General features: G+C 41.5%; 1 protein-coding gene across 3 annotated transcripts in view; it reads right to left on the bottom strand.

The window, feature by feature from the left end:
• myo16 (myosin XVI) overlaps positions 1 to 17980 on the bottom strand; it is a 109957-nt gene extending 91977 nt beyond the window's left edge. The window contains exon 1 of one of the 3 annotated variants that reach the window (XM_078262087.1): positions 17824 to 17980. The gene's annotated coding sequence lies outside the window, so the exon portion shown is untranslated. Of the gene's footprint in view, positions 1 to 2607; positions 2782 to 11056; positions 11249 to 17823 lie in introns of those variants that run through there. The other 2 variants (XM_078262089.1, XM_078262090.1) reach the window with 2 other exon arrangements.
• Positions 17981 to 20824: the final 2844 nt, after the last annotated feature.

Here is a 20824-nt window from a genome sequence, read left to right as displayed (position 1 = left end):
AAATATTTAGGATGGTTTAAATGCAGAGTATACATTACTCATATACGTAAAAATGTACTTGGCAAAAAAAGGATATATATCATATTGCTACTCAGACTACAAACGTAGTACAAACCAAAACCGATACCAAAATCTTGCCCTGTTGCCTACAGATTCTGCATTTATATGCAGATAGCTGTTTATAGAGATCATCTCTTGTGTAACAGCAGCGGGATAATAGGTTGGAGTCTCGTCCTAATAATTTGCTACAATTAGGTCAAGCGCCTAAGCAGGGAGGTACACAGAGAGTGCAGATACAGTGAAGACAATAGAGATAGATAGGAGGGATTCATTATATATATATATATATATATATATATATATATGACAGATATTTAAAAATGCAGCAATTAATGGTATAACTTTTTGTTATAAAATACATTTATTTCAACATATGTGTGCAACAATGCACATCTGTGCATGTTTGTATAGTATCAGAATTAATGATGTCAATGGTCGTACTGTAGCAAATGTGTGAGGATTGTGTCTCCCTGCTTCTATAAAGCAATCACAAACTCATAACAGCTTTTGTCCCACATTAGATGACATGTCATTCTCTTTGACACAACTGTCATTCTGTCATGATCACCATCAGGTGACAGTCAATACTACGACTGTATCACCACTATGATTTTTATGGCTATAACCCCAGAGTGTGTGCATACTTTCACTGACACTAATAATGAGGGATGTCTGATGCAGGAAATGTTCCCAATTACGGCAAAGCCAAAGGCACATGGAAAGTTTGGGGGTGATGCATTATATATGAAAAGAGATCCTTTTGGATTAATTATTCATCAAATGTGATATATTTACACAAATAAATATTTATTTATTTTATCAGACAAATCTAAAATTTTGAATACTATTTGCATGTATTATGGATTGCTCGATGTTGCCATGCAAATAAATACCTTGTGTACTATCTGGCACATGTGCTTTTTGAGGAAGCAAGCACAGTGCATTTGCCAGAAACAAGAATTCCTCAAGTCCCAATGGACCACAAGACTCTGTGATTACAGTCTCTTGTTAATGAGAATCTCTCTCTCTTTCTTTCTCTCTCTCTCTCTCACTCACACACACACACACACACACACACACACACACACACACACATACATACATTCGGGTTAATCCAGTGCATTTCTATTTAGATTACATTATCTACTTTGCCTCCTTCAGTCTCTACCTAAACCCCCCTCCTCTATACAGTACCTGCATGGTCAAAGTAATTTGATTGTCCTGCAGCTATTTTCCAGCAGTATTTACATTTATTACATTGATTATGGGGGCACAGCACAACCGTATATAGTATCATGTTGTTCCCCACATGATTCTCCTTTAATTACACAGTTAATTTTATGATTTACTATGTGTATTGTATACAATCTGCTATAATAGACAGTGCTGTGGTTGTTAAGCTGTGGTGACAGCTTGTGTTTTTTGTCACTTCATTGGGTTTTATTTTTACATTGCTAATTGCATGGTTGTTTTGTTAGGCCTAATTATGCTACTAACGAAATGGTCCAGTGTTTATTTCTTTACATGAGATTTTCTATATTTATTAGGTTTCAACTAATTGGAAATGGAACTATCTCAGGCATTGCACTGAATCATTACACCACTGTTACCGCCAAGAATTTTGGGCCCCATGACAAAAAATCAAATTGGGCCCCCTCTGCGCAGCTGTTGTCACCACATCTCTAGGACCTAACTGTCCCATCAAAAGCTTTACATAACGCCAATTAATGGCTTGCAACTGTCTTGCTTCTTGTAGTTCAATACTAGTACTAGCACAATATTTACTCCTGGTGATTTGTACATTAATGCAAGTCTAGTATGCAGTTCACTATTTGATGCAAGATTAAAAGCAACCATAAAAAATGTGCTGAGGGCCATCTTTTACAGTCTCAATGTATTTTTATTGTGAAATTTGACAAAATGGAAAATTCTCTTAACAAAATTATTATTATTATTAATTATTATTATAATTATTCATTTTAAAAAGAAAAAAGAACAAAATTTTCAATCAAAATAAATTAACATCATCCTCTCAAAACAATGAAAACAGCAGAACATTGACCCAAATTACCTACAGTTGTACCTACCACCACTTGATTACATACATTAGATACGATAGATTTCTTTGTGTGTGTGTGTGTGTGTGTGTGTGTGTGTGTGTGTGTGTGTGTGTGTGTGTGTGTGTGTGTGCAAGCCTCTCAAATAAATTGCCCTTCATGATGGGAATAATAAAGTATGTATCTATAGATGTCATTCCATAATATCAAACTGGATTATTTTAATATTGTCTGTATCTTACATACAGGCTCAGGTAAGCTACTCACTGTTTCCAACTGTCCAGCATCCAGTACAGACAGTAGGTTGTTTTATTTTTTATTTTATTTCATAATGATCATTATGTGAGAAAATAATTGTTATTAATGTGTCATTAATACATATTTCATTTTCTTTTTTGTAATGGTAAAAAGAGCAAGAGAGACAGAGAAATCCCCACAGACTCCCTGCTATGATGCTAACTGGCATGTCATTAAACACAATGTTGCTCACCTTCTTCACTGGGACAGGGAGGGGCACAGTTAGGGGGAGACTGGGGTGCTGCTGACTCATCTGTTGTTAAGTCTGCTAAAAGGGGCAGGGACAATGATTTAATATGAATATCTTGCTAAACGTTTCCCTGCACTGATTAAATGGTGATTAAATGTAGGCTAACACTAGTCTGTAGCTAGCTAGCTTATATTTCACTATGGACATTAAGCCAACAGGTTAATACCACTCAGACTATAGGCTACCCACCTTTCTAGGTGAAAAACTGGGTTACAGTTTGACACCTTTTCCTTTGTCTTTCCTCCGTCTCTTTTCTCTCTTTCCTTTTTTGAAAACCAGATTTTGATTTAAGGTTACTTGGTAACATTGTTGTCACTGTAGCTAGTTCTGGCGCATCTACTGACTGCAACTAAACACTAGACCTGTTCGAGTCGTGATTCACTCGGATCTTTAACCCGAGTCTTTAAATTGACTCACGAATCGCGAGTCTCTAGTATCATTAACCCGGTTCAGTTGAGTCCTACTACAATTCAATCTAAAATGATAACAGCGCCACACACAAACCTCTTGCAACATTAGCTTCTACTATGCTAGCCATCTTAGCTGCAAAAAGCTTTATAACTTACAATTTCGTAGGCAACAGCAACTCCACAAGTCAACTCAAGCGCCTGAGTGAGCAGAGAGACAATCCTGACCCGCAGACTCAGAGCCGGAAGCTCGCAGACCATGGGATTCACTCGAGAACTCACGAGTCAACGAGGGCTCGTGAGTTGTCGGTGATTCATGAGTTCTAGTGCGAATCAGCTGGCTATATGAGTGGATCTGATTCAGACGAGTGAGTGAGGTCTCTCCTCGAGCTCAGGGTAAAGCAAATCCACAACAAAAGCCATTCTTTCACTTCTGAAATAACATAAAATGTTCTGCACGTAGCCTAGCTAGGCCTACTGTAGGTTTTGGTGTATAAATGTAGTATGTTAAATGCAATTAGGTCGAGCAGACAGTCCGAAACATTACAAGCTCGCCTCGGCTCGGCTGGCTCGGCTCGCAGACAACTCATGAGTTGCCGACAACTGAGTGAGTTGGTGATGACTCGTGAGTTCTCGTGGGAGTCAGTCAATCCCGCGAATCAGCCGGCTACGTTGTTATGAGTGGATCTGATTCAGACGAGCGAATGAGGTCTCTCCTCGAGCTCAGGGTAAAGCAAATCAACAACAAAAGCCATTCTTTCACTTCTGAAATAACATACAATGTTCTGCAAGTAGCCTAGCTAGACCTACTGTAGGTTTGGTGTATAAATGTAGTATGTTAAAATGCAATTAGGGCGAGCAGACAGTCCGTAAGCTCACCTTTCCGACAACTCGTTTTTTTGTCTTCAAAAAACTTTATTATTCAAGTGCAGATACACATACACATTGAAAACATTAAATGCATACATACATACATACATACATACATACATGAAAAAGGGGCGCATGGAATTTACATTAAAGAGTCCGGATGGCTTTCTTATTTGTCAGTCCTATTAAAGTTTCAAAATCTAATTTCATGTCATTTTTAAATGAATAATCGGTTTTCTTTCAGACCATTCATTCATGGATATAACGTTTTCCAAATAAAATTAAAAGATTCTAAATGAAAACATGGCATTTTATCCAAATTAAAAGCTCGCCTTGGATGTAGCATACAATACTGACTCAAGTGACTCAAGTGACTCAAGTGACTCGCACAACCCGGATCAGTTTAGTGAGTGACTCAGAATAACCCGAATCCTTAAAAGGAATCGATTTTGCCTACTAAACACCGTCACTGAGTGCTCTAAGGCAGGACCAAACCATTTCATGCAGATACAGGGGGGCGGTCGGTCAATATGGATGTTGACTTTTTGGTCAATGGGGATATTTAACTTTTACTGCCAAAAACAAGTAAAAACAAAGAGCTCATTAATTTTATTATTATATTTGAAATATATATACTGAATGATGAAGGTTTAATAATTTTATATTAGTTTTTACCTATTTTTTGGGGCCCCTGTCAGTCAAGGGCCCTTGGAATTGTCCTAACTTTCCCCCCCTATACAGCGCCCCTGACTGTTACATATGGTATCAAACTTAATGTTGTGAGCCGCCTCAGACCCAATTATTTTTTTAAACTTAGCAGAGTATTTTCAGACCTAAAAGACTTATTAGTCATAATAATAATAATAATAATAATAATAATAAATCAATTATTATTACTAATAATTATTAAATGCTGACTGTGGCAATATCAACATGCAAGATAGTTGATGAAAAAGACAACACTAAAATGTAGTTAAAACTAGGGCTGGGCAATATATCGATATTATATCGACATTGATATATGAGACTAGATAGCGTCCTAAATTTTGGATATCGTAATATTGTGATATGACACAAGTGTAGTCTTAGGCTGCATTACAGTAAAGTGATGTCATTTTCAACCAGACTTACTAGCTGTTTTATCATTTATCATATTCTATATTCTATTCTAACTAAAAGTCCTTCATATATACACTGTAAGTAGTAAGTCATTTTGGGGTACAAAAAGCTACAAGCAGCAATACCACAGGCCAAGCAATCGGCCCGTTCCAAACAGGCACGTTTTGAACGGGCACTGCACTAGTTAATCAAAAATTGCTGAATTAGTTAAAATAAAATTACAAATTTAGTTATTTTTAAGTGCACAGACTTTTGTGTGCATGTGTGAAATCTATTTATAATCTGGGTTTCACCCTTAAGGATGGATTATATTGTAATCCAACCATTTTTCTCCAAAAGAGCAGCTCAGTCCAGGTTTAAACTGAACAGCAAGGATTACTATTTAATATTCATAATACTAGTAAATAGCCTAGCAGCAGCTATATTGTTCAACTCCAAGGTGGATCGTTGCCTGCAAGGGGAGGATTTAAACGCTCTCCTGTATAATGCTGCAGAGCACAGAGAACCTCCACTGATTTAAAAAGAGGTTTATGTACCTTGTGCAAGTCCATACAGAAGTTTATGACCATTCGGAGGCAAACAGACTCACAACTTATAGCAACGAGCCTTGACACAATATTGGTTTATAAAGTTCTTATGGATAACATACAACTGCCTACTTATTCATCCAGAGAGGAAATAAAGCAACATTCATCCGTCTGGAGTCATTTTTACTCTCCAGCTACAGCTCAGTCCGTCACAGTGTTTAGTCAGTGCCATTAGCGGAAAACACATTAAATGCATTAGTGGTAAAATATGATAAATGGTGGACAAATAAAAGGTAAGAATGGCATCCTTGTAAAAAAAAAACAAGAAAAAACAGCCACATTTCTGCTTTATGGGCCTGACACACGACAGGCCATGTCCCCTTTGATCCATTTGTTTCAAACGGAAAGAGTACGAACAAGCGATACTGGTGAATGCTATTGCTGCATTGTCACGATGGGATTTTGTGCAGGTACACTTTGTCTAACAGTCAGGGGCTGGGTATTTAACCAACAGAAATGTATCTGTAGCACGAGTATCAAAACAACATACAACAACATACAACAACAAAGTAACATCTGTAGTATCTTCCAGTCGGTAGATTACTACAAATGGAACAGTGGCGGACTGATTCAGCTCATTGTCACTGCTAGCTGCAGGGAGAAAGAAAAGGACATGATGGAATTGTGAGCATGGGGGAGTAAAGTGAAAAATCTGTCAGAGTCAGAACAATGATAGACAAATTAAGTAAATTAGTATAGGACCAAGGCATAGAGACACAGAGGAGAGCTTTCACAATTAATAACTCATGAGCCAGTTTCTCTCCCCTCACACTTCTGATTATAATTATGTTTCAGTTTCTCCCTCTAAACCACCTCCCCTCCACTCGTCAACCCCAAAATCCCTCAACTTTTCTGCCTTTGTCTCTCCTTTATTACCCTCTCCCCTAGCTCCCAGCTCCAAGCAGCTGGAACAATGGACAACATGGAAACATAATGGATGGCTGGAAGCTTCAGCGAGAGGCAATCAATAACCAGACAAACAAAAGAGTGGCACAGTCATGCATGTGAGAAGCTCCCCAATAAAGCGGCACTTGGCACAGAGGTGGCGTCCTCCTCCTGTTAAGTTGCCATGTTCTGTTCTCGGCTGACTAAGAGTGAAAACCATGACCACTGCCTGACACACACTGTATTACTGACTCACAGTGAGCTAACAGATGCATGCACAGTTGGGTCTAACGCCTAACCCACATCAGCGCTCTGCTTATGTTATCATGCTACGCTCACAGCTGCTCAAATTCGAGTAGCAATGTTCCCTATGAAACCTGCTGCGTATGTGAGCAAGTGTTCTCACACACTCTCTCACACACACACACACACACACACACACACACACGTTCAATTATACACAACCAGCCATTTGTTCTTTTCTTGGCAAAGCCGAGATACTGTACTTGCCGAAGGAACAATACAAAGTGATGCAAAACGGTAGAAGGAGAGAGTAGGAAGAGAAAGACTACATAATTACCATTGTAATAATATAAAGACTTTAGCACTGTCTTGTCATATACAAATTGTAACTTCTTTGAAATACACAGGACATTCTACATGAAATTAAGTGTTCAGATTTATGCAGATATTCAACGATTATTGGCTAGAAGTGGGATTAAACAAGATTGGTATGTTGCCTCTGGCAAAAAGGTCTAGTTTGTAGCTAGACTTGCTGAAGTTCTGACAAAAACAAACGTGCAAAACAAAGAGCTTCCTATCTCACTGTAATCCCCACAATTTGCAAGTTCTCCCATCTGGCTTTAATAGTCATTAAAGCCATTCTGCAGCCTACTGGAAAAGAGACAAAGTCTTGATAAACCACAATCAGGAAAGTACACAGAAAGAGTGGAGACACATCGTTAAAAGCAAAGAGTGACAGTGAGAGAAATTGTAATGTCCTACCCCAATAGTCTCAGAAACTAACTTTCGCAAACTCACTTTAATGCATTCCTGTTAACATTTTCGCATCTGAACAACAGAGAAGAGCAGCATCAAGCCGATAAAATATTAAATTTGTTTAAGGCAACATTTTTGTACAAGTCTAGAAAACAGCAGTCATTTATCATTCTTCATAATCTAATGTTCCATGACTCCGTGATTTCTTAACTGATTTTAGAAAGCAGCAGTGCAGAGGAGGGGGAATGGGGAGACTGAAAAAAAAAAAAAAAACTGCATTGAAACAAGGGGAGGTAAGTTTTGTCTCTCTCAATCTCTCACAACTCAACAGTAACAAAAAGATTACATTACAATTCCCATCCCAAATTCTAATACAGATTCTAACAACTGCATTCACACTATGGAGGTTTTCCAGTGGTGAGCAATAGAGATTACAAGTCTAACTCAGATTCTCCACTGTGCTGCATTCCGGTTATGTTCCGTCCTCCGCCACGCGCCATCCCACTAGCTGCCCGAGTCACACATTTGTATTATCTCTACAAGTACTTTACAGAACAATCCCGTGTTTATCAAGCTAGTATCTAACTTCCACTCCAAGCTAGGGCTGGGCAATATATCGATGTTATATTGATATCGCGATATGAGACCAGATATCTTAGATTTTGGATATCATAATATCGTAATATGGTAAGTGGTGTCTTTTCCTGGTTTTACAGGCTGTATTACAGTAAAGCGATGTAATTTTATGAACTTACCAGACTGTTCCAGCTGTTCTATTATTTACCTTTACCCACTAAGTCATTAAATCATTTCTGGTGATTCTTCATCAAAAATCAACCATACGATATCGTTGCAATATCGACATTGAAGTATTTGGTCAAGAATATCGTGATATTTGATTTTCTCCATAATCGCCCAGCCCTACTCCAGGCACTGCTGTAATTAAACTCCATGCCTTCTCTTTTCTGGCGTTGTCCTTAAAAAATGATCTGTGGTGTCTATTAGGTTTTTCCACCTCCAAGATGAATCTCCCCTCGTCCGTGATGTTGTAAAAGAGGCATACAGTATACGATATTTGGGGGGGGGTTTGTTAAATTGACTGGATAGTCTCGCCGTTTCACTTCCTGCCCTCTGTTCAAACATTTCTTTTCAACAAGTACAAACAGTAAAATGAAGGTTACTGATGAAACAGTTTTAACATATAATACATCTCTGTGTAACTCATAGGGTAGACCTACAGTACATGCCAAAACCCTCCACACAGTCTGTGCATGTGGGCATGTTTAAATGTCAGAGTGTTTGTGTACCACTCCAGTCACCATATCGGACCACAGCGTTGCCAACCAGCTGACACCACAAGGAGGAAGGGCTGACTGCAAACACACTGACAAACGCTCACAAAAACACGCATGCACGTAAAATGACTTTATGGTGTAAACACAAATCATCATGTCGCTAAGCAACCTAGTTGAAACGCTTCCTCCTTGTCATGAACAGCGAACAAGAGGGGCACATAGGGAACTGAAAGATTAAGAATAAAACTCAACTCATAGAATAAAAAGGATGCAGTACCAGAGTGGAGTGGCTTAGATTCGGCTTCAGATTATTTATTTACAACAGTAAAAAGTAAACCTAGGTAGAGTGACCTGCGTTTCGCTACGGGGCAGTTCTGTTCTCGGAGTGGAGACAAAGCGATCGGAGCTGGCGTCGCTCTACACTACTGACCCACTTGTGCCCCCAACCATGCCATCCAAAAAGCTGGCAGACTCACAGCCATTCACTCAGAAAGCTTTTAAACTGACTTAAAAGACATGCCAGCACTGCTTTACTTTGTACTGGAGCATTTTAATGTCCAGCCTGATTTCTCCTCACTTGACAACGAGGTTTGCCTGATGTGTATGTAAACAAGAACTATACACACGCAAAAACAGTGACCCATACCTACAATGCCGTTTCCAACACCTGCCGGGGACATTTTTCCTCAGTTTTCACTTAACTTCCACAATGTGGACGTGGGAACTAAAGTTTGAAGCACATTAAGTTGACTTTTCCTCTTTCACATAGCAACAACTAACTAAACTAAACATTTTGCCTTAAAGCCAACATTTATCAGCCATAAGCATACAGGTAAATGTGTTACATGCATTACCATGGCCTTCTTTGTACTTGGCTGCTGAGGTTTTCTGAATAGAACAGGGATAGTCTAGTTAGAAACAGCAGCTAAATGATGCAAATGTAAATGTAAGTCTTTACATATTCTCCTTTGAACCAGCACTGTTCACACATACCTGACACATAACTAGATTGCCTGCAGTACAGTGTCCTTAGAGCTTGAATGCTCTACTCAACAACAGTGTGCCCTTAATGGTAGTGACTGAAAATGTGAAACCAACCACCAACCCAACATCACCTCCACACTGTGAGACGGGGTGAGAATATTTGCACATTCCTGCAGTTCTTTCGTTTTAAACAGTTACATTGAACATATTTTTTAAACAGGATCTTTTACTATTTTTGTTGTCTTTTTTCTGTCCTATATGTGTTTCTTGTCTATGCACCAAAACACTACGAGCAAATTCCATGTACTGTATCTGAAAACCGGTTTCTGATTCCAACAGATCTGCAGACCAGTTGATAGTAATGGATTATGCCTTCCGAATCTAGCCTACATTTTTTATCCTTTGATCCCAAATGTAATCTGTTCCCCCATTCTGGATGCTGGCCAAAGAGAAAAGACACTGAGTTAAGGATTCTGATTGGCTTAGCTGTGACTTCTAGCCCCTACAATTCAACTCTGGCTGTTCAGCTCATGGGTCAAAGCAGGTCACCTTCGTAATTAAGCACACAGCCAGATGAATGGCACGGGCTTTGCCCATGAACTCGCAGCAGGTGCTCTGCAAAGTTAGACCAACCTTTAAGTATTCAGAGGAGCCAGGTTCTCTGCTGAAGTGTTCGTTAGCACTCCAAGGGTGCTGTTCAATGACTGGACATGTGCTTTGATCGCCCTGTGGAGAGGGGCATCAGCACACCAAGTTGCTTGACAACAACATAAATATAAGATAGTGCGCCTCTCTCTAACACGCATACACATAATCACAACAGCCCTAAAGTGTGACAACCTATAAGCAGACACTAATCCACGTTAACGCGAGGATATCTCATAGCACAGTGAAATCATTCTTGCACAATCAGCTGTTCATTCCCAGCCAGAAACACAGACATTCTTCCACACTATGCATCTCATGGTATATTTAGACCCCCGACAACTGCATGGCACATCTGCCTTTCCTTTCATTCCCATGCCGGGAACACCACATGACTTCCACACGCGCACACACACACACACACACACACACACACACACACACACACACACACACACACACACACACACACACACACACACACACAACGTCCGTCTCACATGTTGTCAAGACCCTAAAACAGTTATCAGAGTAAAAATCACACTTGCGATCATCCTCAAAATCAGCCTTCACTCTGATGAGATGAAAAGCGGAGCCTTACCAGTGAGAGCCCGTCCACAGAAGACACCAGGGTACGGAGGAGAGAGAAATGTGTCTACCCGACGAAAACCCAACGCGAGCCGCCTCCCCGTGCTCCGCCACCAAATCAATTTCACACTCTCTCACCTCCCTGCCACCTGTGATGTCATTCATTCATCCGTTTCCCCCGTAGTCATGGCAACTCTGCCGCTTGGAGCTGTTCATTCTTTTACATCTGTCTTTCTCTCTCCCTCTTTCTACGTCCCTCCCCCTCTCCAGACCCCAGTGAACCCAGCCCACCTACTCCATCTGAGGGGGTACAGTTACACCCCCATCCTCACACGCACCCACCCCCCTATTCTCTACTATCACATCGCTGGTGTAAAAAACGAGTAGGAGGGTACAAAACACAAAAAGGGGAGGCGCCTGGATTCACCTCATGTTGCGAACACGCCCTGAAGAGTTTGTGGTCAAACAGGGATACTTTTGTCAAGGCTGCCCACAAAGACAGAACTGTCAGACAAAGAGAACTGGAAGAGAGATACAACAGAGCCTGAATAGGTGTGCCTGGAAATCTCTTGTTTAGACGTGAGCCAGCTGTCTCATTTGCACACAGACACACAGAAAAACAACATATTAGGGAGTCTAAATGCTGATGCACAGATGTGTATGTCTGTAACTCACACTCAGACGCACATACACACAAACACTTAGCCCAGCAGTGTAGTGTGAGGTGATGAATAGTTAATGACCACCGTCATAATTACTAAGGTGCTTATCTAATAATCCCCGAAAATCTGGTTACTGAGAGACAAATCACACACACACACACACACACACACTTATACACACCTCCACCTGAAGCCACCTCCTTTATTCAATTATTAGCCGCCAGCTTCTCCAGTCCACATTTATTTTCCCAGCAAGCCCTCTCTTCCCAACCTCCACAGGCTTCAGATGTCCATCACTGCCTCACTTAAACCATTTCACCCAGCACTCCTACCAATCGCCACCCTGCCGTTTTCACATTTTAAATCTCCCTTCTGCACCTCCCTTCATCTTCACCAGCAGGACTGAGAGAGCCTGCTGAAAGGCATTCAACCACCCAGACGAAGAGGGGAAGGACAAAAATGGGAAAAGGAAGACACATAAGGGTAAAAAAAAAATCAAAACACCTACTTGCCAGACAGTCACTGAGTGAGTATATATAGAATATGGTCTGGAGTGGGACATAGGACACAGAAGCAGAGGTAATCAAGAAATTACCAAGTAAATGAAGAAACCTAAAGAGAGAAAGAGAGAGAGGGTATTTCTGGAAAAGATAGGGATCTCCTCTCTGTCACATCTCTTAACACATCATCTGGCTTTTAATTAGCTTCCTGTGCTTTCCTACTGGAAAATCTCTCCATCTGTCTGCATCGATTCCTCGCTCATCAAATGTTAATCTCTCTGTTACTTCTCACATAATTAATGGGGGTTTTACCCAACCACCAATGCAGTAACACATTTTTGCTTCTCAGCCTTTTTTCCATGTGTAGTAAATCATAAGTTTACTTCCGCTCTTCACTGATGTATTCTGACATTGTGTAATGTCACATGGAAGTCTTGATTTGAATGCATGCTCCTTCTGCGTTAAAGTCCGTTTTCCTTGCAGGAATTTGATTCCACATTTTTCTGTTCTTGCCCAGTGCACTGCGCGACTATCTTCAGCACTGATGAACACACATACAACCAGAGTGGGCTAATTTAATTAATTCATGGTTTTAATGGGTTACATAACTGGACAGACTCAACACACAACTAGAAGCAAAAATGTTCCTCTCTTCAGTCTGTTTGTGACTGTGTGGTGAGTGCTAATAATTAACTCTGCTCCTCGTAAAGCTCCTTAATCTTTATTCCCCTTGCACGAACCCTGACTTTGCAGTAATGCCAAGAGTCAGACTAGTGACGCTGTTTTCATAGACACAGATGCAAAGAACAAGGCAGTCCCTGGCCTCTCATGAAGCTGTAGCCAGGCTGCAACGCCAGGTCCCATTTACTATGACGGTTAGCCATAACCTTGATTTAACAAAACTTTCTTACACTTATCTACTTATGAGCCCTGTGTTACAGTGGCTTAGTTAAGCTAAACTCCCTCTACTCTGGAATAGGGTCAGTTGGCAAATATAAGAAGGATGAATGGAGGTGGAAAATGGAGACAAAGTAAGAACACAGAAAGAGAGGTGGGAGAGGTTCAGGGGTGAGTGTGCATTACATCTCTGAATTGAGGTACATCAGGGGCATGAAATTACCAGACTGGTGGTTCAAATCACACAGACACACACATACATGCACACACCTGAGGGGGGAACCTGTAATCCAAAGCCAAAGCAATTGCCTCCACAGTATGGTCTGAGATTTTGCTTTACCTAGACATTATCCCTCTCTTCAGAGCTCTTATCTGCACTTACAGAAATGAGCATACATACAACGGACAATACAATACAATACAACGGAAACGAGACTGACAGTCCTCTATCGCCCCTTCCTTCATACTTTCTCTTCCTCTATTACCCTTCACATTGACTCCTCTCTCTTTTCCATCACTATGTTCCACCGTCAATCCAGCTATGCTGTATGTTAGTCTTCTTCTCACACACACTACTTCTTGGCTCGCTCTTTCATCAACACATCCTCCAACTCTCTCAATGCCTTCATTTTCGACAATGGTTGGTTTGACACAGATCCATAGGAGATTAGCATGATAGCAGGTGGCAGTGTATCATAGCATTGTAAGAGAGGAGGCATCATGCTCCATTAAGTATTGACCCAATTTGATTAGGGTTGAATCTGAGAGATGACATGTTTGAAATCAAGCACACAAACATCACAGCCAGACCTTATCTTTCATCTCAGCATAAACTCCCCCCACGGCTTCTTGGATAGATCAAAGCAGTGTTTTCTTTTTTAAAAGGGAATGCTTAACCAGTCCTGTTCAAATCATTTGCATGGCTCTGCAGCTGGGCTCATATTCAGCTCTCTAATATACACTCTCTAGCTGCAGGCAGCAGAAACTGGTAGGTGGACAATTGTTTGTGTGCAAGGGAGGGTCCATGTGCGCATATGCATTTGTGTGTGTGTGTGTGTTAGAAGCTTGATAGTGATGGGAGCAGTAAAGCAGTTACATTTCATGCACTTGCCCTCATATTCCTTCCAGGGAGGGGAGCGAACCAGCTGCTTCATGAGCTACTCTCTTTTCTCGCACTTCTTTCTGAGAAAGACCTTTACTATCTTCCCGTCACCATCCTTGCCATGTCACACAATCAAATAATTTCAGCTCCCAATCCTATGCACAAAATTACCTTTATAACATTTAAGTACCTGTACCTATGAGGTGTTTTTTCTCTATGTTTGCTCTACCTCAATTTCACATTAAATACAGCTCTCACATTCCAATTCAGGGTACAAACAGGTAAGAAGCCATACATGTTTGCATGCACATACACACACACAAATGTAGCAGAAGCAAATCCTGGCAAGCCCAGACACTGACCCTGACTTAGATGTTCCTTATTGACACGGTGTCCAATAATAGCCCTGGAAGGCGAACAAAGTCTGCAAGGACTCCAGTCACATGCCAGCGGCAGCAAGCCTGCAGTAATATGCGGAAGTCTTCTATAGAAAGATGAGGTCACATGGGGTACAGCCTTCACCTCCTCTGACAAAGACTACCAACATATAGGGCTTGGTCAACCAGTGCACCTGTTTAGTATTGGATCCATGCAGACTGCTCTGCTTTGATGACATTCTTTCATCAGATGGGGGAAAATCTCAGACCAAAGGTTTGGATTTAATCTTAGCCTGCTGGAAGTGTTCCACGCCCAAATAACACGTTGTTGCTGCGGCTGCTGCCAGCAGTGCTTCCTACCACCTGTCATTAGCTGCCGTTTGAGTCTGCCAACTGCCCAGTCCCATGGGCCTCCCTTACTGTATAAGAATAGTCTGGGATTTCATCTTCATCTCAGGATCATTTTTCAACTCATGCGGTCACCTGAGATATATAGGAAGACAAAAAATGCCAATTACAAGGGTTATGGATTACACTTCCTGTTTATTTTACTTCTACACTTTCAGGAGTTTGACTCTTTATAAAAACATAGTATATTAAGTCAATCAACAGAAGATTAACTCAAGAATTTTTGCTTAAATTGAATTAAATAATTTAAAATGACCAAATATTTTCTACATAGTTTATTAAAAAGGGCAATTCCACCAGTTTTGCATGTGTCATCCTGTGAAGTACGACTGCATATGGGGAAAAAAACTTTATGGGCTCCAGAAGGAAATGCGCAAAATCGGATAAACTGCCTCAAGTGATGTCAGTAACTAGTCTTCAGGCTAGCGACGCTACATTACCTATTACTAGCAAACACACCTGAATATCTGGCTGAAATGTTGATAGTCGAGTTGTAATGTGGATTGGGTAATATAGGCACTAGTTTTTGACAAATGGAATGTGTGGAATCAGAAAGACAATCTCTCTGTTTCTGCTGCATGGATTTTGATTACTTTTTTAAACTGTCCATTGTGATTCCAACAATGTTAGAGAAGTGCAATGCTTATTATGCTTATTACTGTATATTTAATCAGTGCACAATGCTTTATTTATGAGGCTTTTTGATAATATAGACTAAACAATCCTTATTAAAAAAATAACCTATGGGATCAATCAACATTAAAGTTGATGCATTAGATATTGCACATTTCCACTCATATATGACAGACATCTGTCTCAGGTCATAGTTTGCCAATTATAAATAGCACATATTGGTGTGGATTACAATTTGCACTAATCAGATTTGAGGGTGAAACTAATCTATGGCTTCCCCAGATGAACAGTAACCCCCTTAATCCCATCATCCACCCCCCCACCCCCCCCATCTGTCTGCCCAGTCAGCTGTCTGCCTTCTGAGGTCAGGCACATGAAATGCATCTATCTACTCAGTGTATGCATGTGTGTGTATGCATGTGCTTTTTTCTGTCCATCAGAGGCGCTGCAAAGGAAATCCAGTAAGCGTGGTAACCAGCCAGTCCCATCTAAGAAGATATAATAAAAATGTAAACAAAGGCTTTTGACCAACAAGCCCAGAGTTAGAGGTGTTAGACCACCAGATTGACTTGACTGATCAGACATAGTGGCTGTCATTTCTAGTTTTTCCTCTCTGAATTTCATGCAGCCGTGACTTTTACGACCATGCCACACTTCCTTACAGAACTCTGTGCGAACAAGTAGGCCTATTCCCCTTAATAATGCATAAAAGGTGTCATTTAAATCTTGCCAAAGCCACGTGCCTCAGCATTATCAACACCGGTGGGCTGCTTTACATGAGTAAAACAGTAGGGGGGGCAGCTTTGACAGCAGAAGATCCATAAAAAAAAGCTTTCTTGCAGTGACTTCTTTGCACAGTCATCCTATTCTCCTAGTCAACCTAGCCATCCTATTCTCCCCAGCCTTCTCCTCCTTCTGCTCTTTATCATCATCCTCTTTAGCTCATAAATCAACCCATAATTATCAGGGAGGGTGGTGACTAAGTCTTGAGACCATGTGGCTCAACAGCTGACCACAGCACAGGGGACTGGGCTGCGGTCTGACGCAGACCGACAGACTACAGCTTCGTGACTTTAGCCTCTTGCCGGCTACACCCAGTGCAGCTCGCTTTGCCATGTTCCAAATAAGAGACATATGAAAGAAGAACGACAAGACAGAAGGCAACTGCCTGAAAATGCCTTTTTTTTTTTTTTAGGAGAGAGCGATACTTCGATGCAACGCTGCCATACACAGAGGCCCACAATCTGGCTGAGAAGGAGGACAGATGGGTGTAAGACACACACACACACACACACACACACACACACACACACACACACACACACACACACACACACACACCTTGATGAAATGGCTGGTCCTCCTCCCTGTACATCAGTTTACCATGATTGATTTTTTTTAAACAGTGTTAAACAGTTACAACTTTGCATCATATCGTCCCAAGGGCCTAACACCACCAACTTTAACATACACATTCTCACTCTCTCTCTCTCTCAGACACAAACAGCACTCAGCCATCTGAATGAGGCCATCTGTGAGCTCCTGTGAAACAATAGCAGAGTTTTGTGGGGTGACACAGGCAGAGTTATGTTCTTGTCTGTCACACCAAGCAGAAAAAGCTTTACAGACGGTTCTGTAACTGCCTGTTACAATGCTTCTGTATGCCTCTTTTACTTTTTCTGACTCACTCTCTCTTACCACTGACACACATCACACAACCGCACAGTGTATGGGTGAAAGCTGCCTAAGGTCCTCTGAATCTGGGACGATTCCCAACTGACATCCTGTATCCCAAAGGCTTTTTGGAGGAGTGTGTGTTTCTGTGTGCAGTGATCAAGCCAACAAACCTGTTTTCCTTTCTCTGTGCTGCCAGTCGGCACACATGCAACATCTCAGGGCAAACAACAGCACGCAAAAAGGGGAAAAAAAGAGAAAGAAACAAAAAGGCCAGTCTACAGACAGATGGTGGCCATTTAAGAAGAGGTCTTTACCTTGGAAAACATATAAAGCAGAATGGATGCAGACAGAGGCAGAAAAACACATTCATGCAAAGAATAAAGTATTCAAAAACATAATGAGAACAAATTGCCAATGCCAATGCCTGTTGTGCCATCAGGCCCTCTGTGAATGGTAAACAGAGAAACTCATAAACCGTCACGCACAGCTAAACGACACTCAAACAGGAGACAGTGGCACCATACCTCACTGTAACATTTCCACCGCAGTTCTTGATGCTTTCTTTTCAGCTAAGAAATAACATCCAGGGACAATCTGGTCTTAGCTGCAAAGATCTGAAACACTCAGAGTGAGAAAAAAAATCAACTCCCAGCTCTCTCTACATCTACACCCATAGGCTAAAATCCTCCACTGACATCCCACCAGAGAAAAGGGTAGGAGAGGGAGAGAGGGGAGTGTGCAAGTTTGGGTGAATGAGGGGGGAGTAGTTGAAAGGGAGAGAGTGCATGAGTCAGTGAGAGAGAGAGAGAGAGAGAGAGAGAGAGAGAGAGAGAGAGAGAGAGAGAGAGACACGGAGAGAGAGACTTAGGAGTTTGTCAGTGAGTGAGCATGTGTGTTTGTGAGAGAGAAAAACAGAGAGTGAGATGGGAGTTTAAAACTCTAATTACAACTGCTTATCACAAGTCCATGAGCAGCTGGTGGAAATGAGTGACACAGGACATCATACACACTACACTCTGTTGTGCCTGTAGCCTGTGTGTTATTGTTAGGGGGAGTAGAACCAAACACTCAAACAATGGGCTAAAAGTGAAACCATATAGTGAAAACAGGAGGACGTAAGAGGAGGGCAGAGCAGATGTGCCAAGCAAAAGGACAACCGTACCTATTACATTCCCTTAACTCCAAGGATGGAAAGAGTACAACAATATTTTACTCAAGAAAAAGTAAAATTACTTTTGTGTACTCAGATATAAGTAAAAAGTAGGTCAGTAATGGTATTTGTTACAACTATATTAAATTAAAGTGCATGCATTAACATACCAATACATGCACTACTGAAACATTTCCCTTATGTCCAAACATCAATACATGTCCCTTGTACAGCCTGTGCATACAACTGATAATCAGTTATCAATATAGGCTACAACCTCCTTCAGTGCAGCCTATCAAGAATTAACCAGAAAGCATGACAACTCAGACAATGACACAAACATTACCAAATAAAGAGCTATGCTACATTAAATAACCAGCCTCTTTAGAATAAAGCATCACAAAGGCAGCCAACACACACACAGATGTAAAGTCAGTACACTCAAGCCAAAAGACAGCATACAGTTCTTACCATATTCTCTAATATTCTAGTATGGTTCGCACAACGCTGTATCTAGCTACGCAATAATTGTAAGTTAAACGTTCTCTTCTGGAGGGAGTGTTAGCTACCTACATCCATAAATTAGTTTGTTGTTGTAACGTTACCGTTACTCACACTGTCGATGCTTTGAGCACCGTTAAGTCCCCCTCAATCTGCTTTAGGTTCAATTTGTTTATCTTCTTCGTTTAATCTCCATTCGTAATATAACCAGTCCACTCAGCATCTCTGTCCCACTGCACTCCTCAAATTCAAAAAGTTTGACAGCAGAAAGGTCTTTCACACACATCACTGAAGGTATAAACTGTTCTAAGGTTCTAACGTTACATTTAAAAACCACGCTATTTCAGCTAAACCCAGCATACACCTGTTGTGGGTGTGTTTGATTTGGGTCATGTAGCATGCTGGCCAACAGGTGGTGCATCGGTGATTAAATGAAGGTAGATATGGGAAAATAGTTTAAACATTTACTAAAAATGATGATATGGCATTACTTTATTGTTTTCATAATGGAGACATATTCATATTACAATAATACTTATAATTACATAATGGTTGCTTTTGATGCACAGGCGTTTAAATTTTTCGCCATGCTAGGGATGGCAACGTTTGGTCAGTCGGTCGGTCAGTCCACTACTTTGGTCTAGACTGAAATATCTTATTGCCAGGAAATGTTATTAATGCCATTCCCATCAACCTCAGCTGCACTTTGTGTTTAGTGCTACTTAGCAGATGTTAGCATTCTTAAACGCTAAACTAAGATGGCAAACTTGGTAAACATTACACCTGCTAATTTGCATCAGCATGTTAGCAGTGTCATTGTGAGCATGTTAGCATGCTGACATTAGCATTTAGCTCAAAGCACCGCTGTGCCGAAGTAATATAAAACGTTAGGTTTCTAAAACCAGATTTCCTCACTTATAACATTTTTGTTACTGAAATATTGGAAATTAACAACATACCAACATATATCATGTGTTGTTAACATTAACAAAAAAACAATTGAGGAAAAGATAGTAAATACCTAAAATGACGTTGTATTTCGTATAGGCTTTGCCCTCTAAGCTACGCTATTGGGTTTATCCCTTCGCACATGCACAGTAGTGAAGATTGCTTTCCCACCCTTGCGTAGCACAGGCTTTCAACTACGTCTGCAGAAACTGTATATAAACAGAGCGGACCCGTTGCTCATCTTCCATTTTTTCTTCAAGCTAGCAGTATGAAGACAAGCTCAACTTCCAGCGGTGTTCGTCTCTGCCCACCTGTCGGACCGGGTACATCCTGCCGCCGGACCTCCATCCCCGCTGCGAGACCTGCCTTGGCGTCGCTCACGCCGGCCCGGCTCTCACCCCCGACACCTCCTGCCAGTTCTGCGCCCGCCTGCCATCTAAAGAGCTTAACCGGCGGGCTAGTGGGGAAGGGGATGGCAGCTGGGCAGACAGACGGCAATCCGTCAACACCCTGGATCCGCTGGAGGAAGGCTTTGTCGACGATGGCTCGATTCCCTCGGATAACGTCTCCGTCACCGGCTGTCCCTCCTTCCCCCTGGGAGAACTGGACAACGAAACGGGGATCAATGCCCTCCCATTGCCGCTTTCCCCATCTCCGGAATGGCCAAGGGCACCGCTCCGGCGGTCTTCCTCTCTGCCTCAGGCAGCTCCACCCTCCACCGCTAAGACTCTCTTCTTGGATCTGCCGGAGATCATCAAAAAGGTGGCAGACCAGAGAGGCATAGAGCTCCCGGCTGAGCTTCCAGCCCCTGCTCGCGGCCTCTTGAGCGGGGATGTTTACGCTCAGGAGCTGCCCTCCTCACGGGCTCCACTCTGGCCGCGCTTCACGGAGCTTCGGCCGTTTGTGGAAGAGGCGCTCTCCCAGCC

Source organism: Sander vitreus, chromosome 11 (assembly GCF_031162955.1).
Source record: "Sander vitreus isolate 19-12246 chromosome 11, sanVit1, whole genome shotgun sequence".
In the NCBI taxonomy this organism is placed as follows: Eukaryota; Metazoa; Chordata; class Actinopteri; order Perciformes; family Percidae; genus Sander; species Sander vitreus.
This window is presented reverse-complemented; position numbering and strand designations above follow the sequence as displayed.